The sequence below is a fragment of the Mauremys mutica genome, chromosome 14 (genome assembly GCF_020497125.1).
Source record: "Mauremys mutica isolate MM-2020 ecotype Southern chromosome 14, ASM2049712v1, whole genome shotgun sequence".
Classification (NCBI taxonomy): Eukaryota; Metazoa; Chordata; order Testudines; family Geoemydidae; genus Mauremys; species Mauremys mutica.
Window position 1 is genome coordinate 237,771 of NC_059085.1, and position 7,672 is coordinate 245,442.

The window sequence follows — 7,672 nt, forward strand, 5'->3', positions numbered from 1 at the left end:
TGTGTCAGTCTTCCTTAGATCAGAGGGGCTTTGTATCAGGGCGTGTCCTTACTTTCTCTGTCTTATAAAGCGCACACTATTGACACTGACCGGATAAATAATGGAGACATTACCAAAAAAAAACCCCAACCCTTTGTCATAAAGACTGTTCTCCTCAGTAAAGCAAGCTATAAACATTAGGAAATGCACAGAGGACTAAAAGGCTGCAAAGTGAAGCACTCTCAAGTTAGGAAATACTGGAATGAGCATTGCCTGTGCAACGTTAACTCTGCAAGAAATGAGGCAGGGACCCAACAGGCAACAGACTCTTTCAATACACAGCCCCAGAGCAGAAAACTGTTATGTCCTTGGGGCAGCCGGAGTAGGAAGCAATCACTTGAGGCCAGAGAGCAGACAGCTAACCAAAACCTCCATTTTATTTACAGACCATAATACTCTAACTCAGTTGCCATAGCAGCAAAAACCATGACAACCAAATACACAACATATTCCTCCCCCCCTAATAAGAACATCCCCTAAATAAAAAAAACACACACTAGACTAGAGAAGGAGGGTAGACTGCCTCCATTCCCGGCTAAACCCTGGGGATTATTTTGCCCCATAACCGTGGGTTCGCCCTAGCTAGAGATCCAGCCGATGAGGAGGCCTTCTGTCTCTAGGTGGATTACGGCGAACTTCTGGTGTTATTGCACCCGAAAGCACTAGGGACTCAGGGTCCGCAGCATGAACGGGTGAGGAGGTGGTATCAGCTCATGCTGGGCAAAGGGGTATCTCAGCCGCCGGCAGTAATGGAGGAGAACAGTCAGGAACAGGTGACTCGTGATTCGGTGCCTCACCAGAAAAGGTGAAGTCAGACCCCTCAACTGCAGATGAGTCCTGAGGACTGGCATGACCTGGCAACAGCTGATCTACATGTCGCCGCCAGGTAACATTCTCTACAGTCCGGACAGTGTAGGAAACAGGTCCTGTTTGAGTGATGACTGTGGCCGGGACCCATTTAGCTCTGGAAGTATAATTCCGAGCCAAAACTGGCTGTCCCGGGCTAAAGGTTCGGTCTTTTGCTCTGGGTGCCCGTCTGATGACTTGATATTGCTGCTGATGTTGCACAGTTTGTCGGGGTTCAGAAGGTTTCAGCAGATCAAAGCAAGTGCGCAGCTGTCGTCCCAACATTAGAAAGGCTGGAGATGCCTGGGTCGTAGCATGAGGGGTGTTTCTGTAGGAAAGTAAGAAGATATCCAGACGCTTTTGAATGGAGTGTTGTCCCCTTGCTGATTTCAAAGCGTTTTTCATTGTCTGCACAAATCTTTCAGCTAATCCGTTGGTGGACGGATGATATGGTGCTGACGTGCTGTGGTGTATCCCATTTGCCTTCATAAAATTTTGAAACTCCTGAGAAACGAACTGCGGTCCGTTGTCGCTCACAAGTTGTTCTGGCAGACCAAAACGACTAAAGAGTCCTCGTAGTTTTTGGATAGTACTCTCTGCAGAAGTGGACTGCATTATAGAGACTTCTGGCCATTTAGAATGGGCATCTATTGCCACCAAGAACATGCTTCCTTCAAGGGGGCCAGCAAAGTCAACGTGAATACGTTGCCACGGGTTTTCAGGCCAGGCCCATGGGTGTAGGGGTGCCCACAGGGGTGCATTCCTCACACCCTGACATGACATACAAGCTTTTGCCTTCTCTTCAATAGCGCTGTCCAATCCAGGCCACCAAAAATAGCTTCGTGCAATTTCCTTCATGCGCACTATTCCACAGTGACCGGAATGTAGCTGTTCTAACATCTGTGATCTCAGCGGTGGTGGAATAATGACACGTCTCCCCCACAACAAACAACCAGATTGGACCGATAACTCCATCCGTTTGGACATGTAGGGAACAAGGTCGGATGAGACCGGAGAGGTTTGTCGAGATTTTCCATGCATCACCAGGTCCATAACTTGGGACAATACTGGGTCAACGCGAGTTGCCTTCTTTATCTGAGTAGCAGTGATGGGTGTATTCTCTACCTGTTCAAAGTAAAAGATTTCCTTTTGGGCACTATCTTGATGTTTGACCGGCAAAGGCAACCTCGAGAGGCCATCTGCATTGCCGTGCAGAGTGGATTTCCGATATTTGATTTCATATGTGTGTGCTGAAAGTAACAATGCCCAACGTTGCATACGACTAGCAGCTAATGGGGGAATGCCTGTGTAGGGTCCAAAAATTGACGTCAGAGGTCGATGGTCTGTAAGAAGAGTAAACTTTCGCCCAAAGAGGTACTGATGAAACTTCCGAATTCCAAAAACAATTCCTAATGCCTCACGTTCGATTTGGGCGTAGTTAGTTTCTGCTTTGCTTAGAGTGCGTGAAGCAAAAGCAATAGGTCTCTCTTCTCCCGAAGGCATAATGTGTGACACGACTGCTCCCACTCCATAAGGGGAGGCATCGCAGGCCAATTGCAGGGGTAAGGATGGATCAAAGTGCGTTAGAACTTCAGAATTTAACAATGCATCCTTAGCTTTGTTAAATGCAACATCACAGGCTTCAGTCCACTTCCAGGCCTTGTTCTGCCCAAGGAGCTCGTGAAGTGGTTTTAGCAGTGTGGCTAACTGTGAGATGAACTTTCCATAATAGTTCAGTAGTCCTAGAAACGAGCGCAGCTGGCTTACATTTCGTGGTGGGGGAGCCTCCACAATAGCTTTAACTTTTGCAGGGGCCTTATGAAGACCTGCAGAATCGATGATGTGTCCCAAATATTCAACAGAGGGCTTGAAGAATTCACACTTGTCTTTGCGAACTCGTAGGCCATACTCTTCCAATCTTTGTAGGGTAGCCTCTAAATTCTTTAAGTGATCCTCTTCATTTCTTCCAGTGACCAGGATGTCATCCAGATAGCACTGAACTCCTGACAAGCCACACAAGATCTGGTCCATAGCTCTCTGGAACAGGGCGGGAGCCGATGTGATTCCGAAGGGTAGGCGACAGTATCTATAAAGCCCCTTATGAGTCACAATAGTCAACAGCTCTTGGGACTTTTCATCGACGTGCATCTGTAAATATGCTTGACTCAGATCAATCTTACTGAACTTTTGTCCCCCAGCCAGGCCTGCGAAGAGGTCATCGATGCGGGGAAGCGGGTATTGCTCTGCACACAACACTGGGTTGACAGTGACTTTAAAATCACCGCAAATCCGGAGAGAGCCATCTTTCTTCACTATTGGAACGATAGGAGTGGCCCATGAGCTATGGGTAACTGGTATTAGGACTCCATTGGTGACCAGGCGCTCCAGGTCTGCTTCAACCTTTGGCCTGATGGCATATGGCACAGTTCGGGCTTTCAGATATTTTGGTGGACTGCCAGGTTTAATGTTCAATGTCACAGTGATTCCCTTCATACTTCCCAAATCATCTCCAAAAACAGCAGCATGTTTCCTTAGTATAGGGGTTAGACTGGTTTCTTCTTTAGTCATCCGGTGCACTTCTGCCCAGTTCAGTTGAATCTTCCCAAGCCAAGACCTACCCATTAAGGCTGGGTAGTTACCTCTCACCACAAACAGTGGCAATCTAGCGGCCTGTCCATTGAGCTCCACCTTAACATCAATAGTGCCCACCATGGGCACAGCTTCTCCCGTATACGTCTTCAGAACAGTTTTTGTTGCCTTAAGCGGAAGATGCTGTAGCTTTTCTTTATACACAGTCTCAGAGACCAGCGAGACAGCTGCACCGGTGTCCAGTTCCATGCGTATAGGTTTGCCCTCCAATAAGGGGGTTACCCAGTATTCATGTGAGCCCGCTGCCAAAGACAAAACATGCAGTGGCACTTCCTCTTGTGATGAGGTGTCTCCTTGATCATCCTGGGTCTGCTCTAGAGTATGCAAGGTTCCTCTTTTTATCGGCCAGACCACAGGCCTCTTTTTCTTTTGTTTACAGGCACACTCAATGTGTCCCTTTTTGCCACAGCGTCGACACACCAGGTCCTTACACCAGCATTCTGATGCCTGGTGTCCTGGCTTACCACAGCGGTAACATTCTTGACTCTGCACAGTTTTGTGGGTCGGTTCTTGTGACACTTTTTGCACCCTAGGGGGTGCACCGATGTATTGTGCCTCCCTTGTAGCCAGTTCCATGGAGACAGCAATATCAACAGCCTTCTGTAAGGTAAGCTGAGCCTCTGTCAGTAGGCGCTTCCGTATAGCTTCACTGTACAGGCCACACACTAACCTGTCACGCAGGGCATCATTTAACATTTCTTTAAATTCACAGTGTTCTGCTAGCTTTTTTAGAATGGCTACAAATTGTACAACTGTTTCATCTTCCTTTTGGTCTCTTTTGTGGAACCTATATCTTTCAGCAATTACCAGTGGTTTTGGGGAAAAATGGGACCCCAGGATTTCCACAATGTCACTGTAAGATTTAGTTGCTGGCTTAACAGGGTGTAGTAAGCTGTGTAGCAGGGAGTAGGTTTTAGCCCCTACAACACTTAAGAATATTGGCACCTTCTTCGCTTCTGTAATGTCATTTGCAATAAAAAAAAGCTCAAAACGCTCAGTATACACATGCCACTGCTCTGTATTCTCATCAAAAGGCTCCAGGGGCCTGGTCAGAGTAGCCATGATTTTTAGTTTCACTTTCACAGTCAGTGCAAAGAAGCAGCTTTTTTTCTTTGTTTGGTCTTTACCTTGACTTCTACTTCCTTCTGTTACTGGAGCAGCACCAGGATCCCACCCTCGTCGCCAGTGTTATGTCCTTGGGGCAGCCGGAGTAGGAAGCAATCACTTGAGGCCAGAGAGCAGACAGCTAACCAAAACCTCCATTTTATTTACAGACCATAATACTCTAACTCAGTTGCCATAGCAGCAAAAACCATGACAACCAAATACACAACAAAAACCCTGTGCACTGAATGAGGAAGGGGTCCCGTGGGAAAAAAAATACTATGGGATCATGTCATAAAAGTCTGCATCATCCCGTAAATGCACAAGAGGACTGAATTGAGGGTGGCAGGGCAACACAACTTTGGACATTTGCAAACCTGAGAATGCTTCACTTTGTAACCTTTCCATCCTGTTTAGAAACCTTGACTTTGTATTTCCTAATGATTTTATTGATGAAAGCAAACGTAAGTAAGGTTAAATGAAGGGTTTTTGTTTGTTCATTTCCTTTTTTTTTTGTAGTAGAAAGTAAATCTTTTATCTCTGTGCTGTGTAACGGGGTGACCCCCCGCTCCAGCCTGGAAGGGGTTGGAAAAGCCCTGCAGAGGGCTGGGGCTGGGCAAGGTAAAACCCTGGCGGATGGGAGGAAGTGGCTGCAGCTGGGGCCACGCCCCAAACTGAGCAACAGGGCCTTCTAAGAAGGCCAGGGAAGCCAGAAGGATCAGTCTCTCTCTGTTTGTAGCGGGAGATGGGCCTGGCTGCAGGGAGCTAGAGACAGGTAACCTGATTGGAGCAGGGCCTAGCAGAAGGCCAAGAGGTCCTGGGAGTTGCAGAGGGCAGCCCAGGGGTAGGCCAAGGCAGCAGGTCCAAACCCTCCTTGCCAGTGCTGAATGGCTGATACTGCAGTCTGCCCCAGGGCACGGGGGTGAGACGATGACTGGCAGTAGCCGTCTACTGAGGTGCGGTGGGGATAGGGGGTGGGGAGTTCCCTGGGCAGGGTAGACCCTGAGAGAAAGGGGTTACTGCCAGGGGGCAACACCTCAGCTAAAAGGGCACCGGGTCCAGGGAGGGGCACGGGGGCCAGGGGCCAGGCGGATCACCGGCCTGCAAAGGGCGCTCCGGAGCTGGAACGAGCTGATTCCCAGAAGTCACCAGCAGGAAGTGCCGTGGGGGTGAGTCCGCACCTCTAGAAGCTGTTAAACAGTGAAGCTCTTACTCATGCGTTGGTTCAGTCTCCATTTTATTGCCATGGTTATCTTTGTGAAAACCCCACTTTTACCACTCAGGGCTGTGATGATCAGAGAATTGAAAGGAATGAAATTAAACTGTATTAAGACAAAACACATTTTATGCAACTTCAGGATCAGTGAAAGTTCTCAGCTCTAACCCTGAATGTGCAAGAAGAAGAGAAACAATATCCAAGAAAAAGAGCTGGAATTTTTCATCTTGTTTTCACCTAGGCCTTACTGAGGAAAGGAGCAAACACCTGCCCTTTGGGAAGGAAAACAGCACCGTACCGCAGCAAAAAACCTACACACACAAAACAAAACCAGAACACCACATACTCCCTTCCCCACACTCCCCTGACAAACTCCCACTCAAACTCCCCTGTGCCCACCTATGTTTGTGACTCCTGGACTCCTGTCCTGCTGGCTGACTCCTCGTCTGCCTTTATAGGACCCATAATCAGGGCTCTGCTGTGATCAAAGGCTCGGCTATTCTCAGAGCACACTGCCCCCTACCAGTCCCTGCAAACTAAAACACACACACACACACACACACATACCACTCTCCTGGTGTTGGGAGGGGAACAGGAGAAAGGACAAACGAAGCAAGAGACGACGGGAAAGGAGGGAGGGAGGGAGGGACGAAGGAAAAGGTGAAACAAAAAGGACAAACCCTAATGTCCCCAGTGATTCTAAGGGACAAAATCTCAGGTGCGGAATAAAATTCGGCCTCCTTAAGCTCGTGTTTTCCTTGCCTAGAATTCAACTGTCACCAGATGGATCAGACTGAACAGGTTTCAAACCTCGAGGAGGCTCTTACCTTCTAAACAGGGACATCTGTTTTCTAGTAAAATCACTAAAAGGAAGGAGAAAACTCGAAAGAGGTTCCTCCTGGCGCTCCCGTACGTGAACCCGAATACTCTCTTAGTCCTCAAAGCAACACCTGGAGAAGGAGACTTGCTGAAGCAAAGCCACGGGAGTCTCTGAGGTTTCCCTGGCCCCTCGCCCCTGTCCTGCCTGGCTGATGTCAGCATCTCTCTGTGAGGTCACCACCTCCCCACCACCTTTGACCAATAGCCTGAGGTCCTGCAAAAGGCCTTTGTGATGTCACTGCCACACCCCTCCCTTGCTGTGCTAATGTCCTGCCCCTGGCCAGGCACTTTGGAGGTTTGTGCTACTTCCTGTGGATCACCCCACTCAAAGTGTGTTCATTCTAGGAAGCAAGCCAGCTAGACAGTAAAATATCAGACGCTGCTCCCAATGCGCCACTCAGTTTTTCAGAAATTAGTCAACTTGATGGCCAGAAGAGATCATTAGAGCATCTAATCTGACCCCCTGAATATCACAGGTCTCCTGTATGACACAATAGCTTCTTTTCGGGCAAACACATTCCAGAATTCTCCGGTTCTCCATATGAACCCAACAACCAGCGCACACAGGTCCAGAAGTGGGCAATCTCTCCTATGGTCACTAGATGGCGATGCAGCCTGGCACTTTCCCATTCATGCGATGATCCGACCTTTTGGTTAACCAATCTGGCCCTGGTCCCAATTTGATGGGATAAAGGGGGTTCCGCTCTCTTTGTGAGCGATCGTTTGATACAGGGGATCTTCTGCTGGTGTTATTCCTTGTGGAAAAGTACAAATTGCAAAACTTTTTAGTCATCCCTGCTAGGACCCCGTCAAAACTGTTCGAATTGGGCCCCGCACTTCCTAAAGCCGGCCCTGCCTGTACCATCACTCCCTGCAGCTCCACTGGTGCTGTATCTGGCTGTGGCAAGCAGTACAGCTCACTGGACATGTACCCCACGA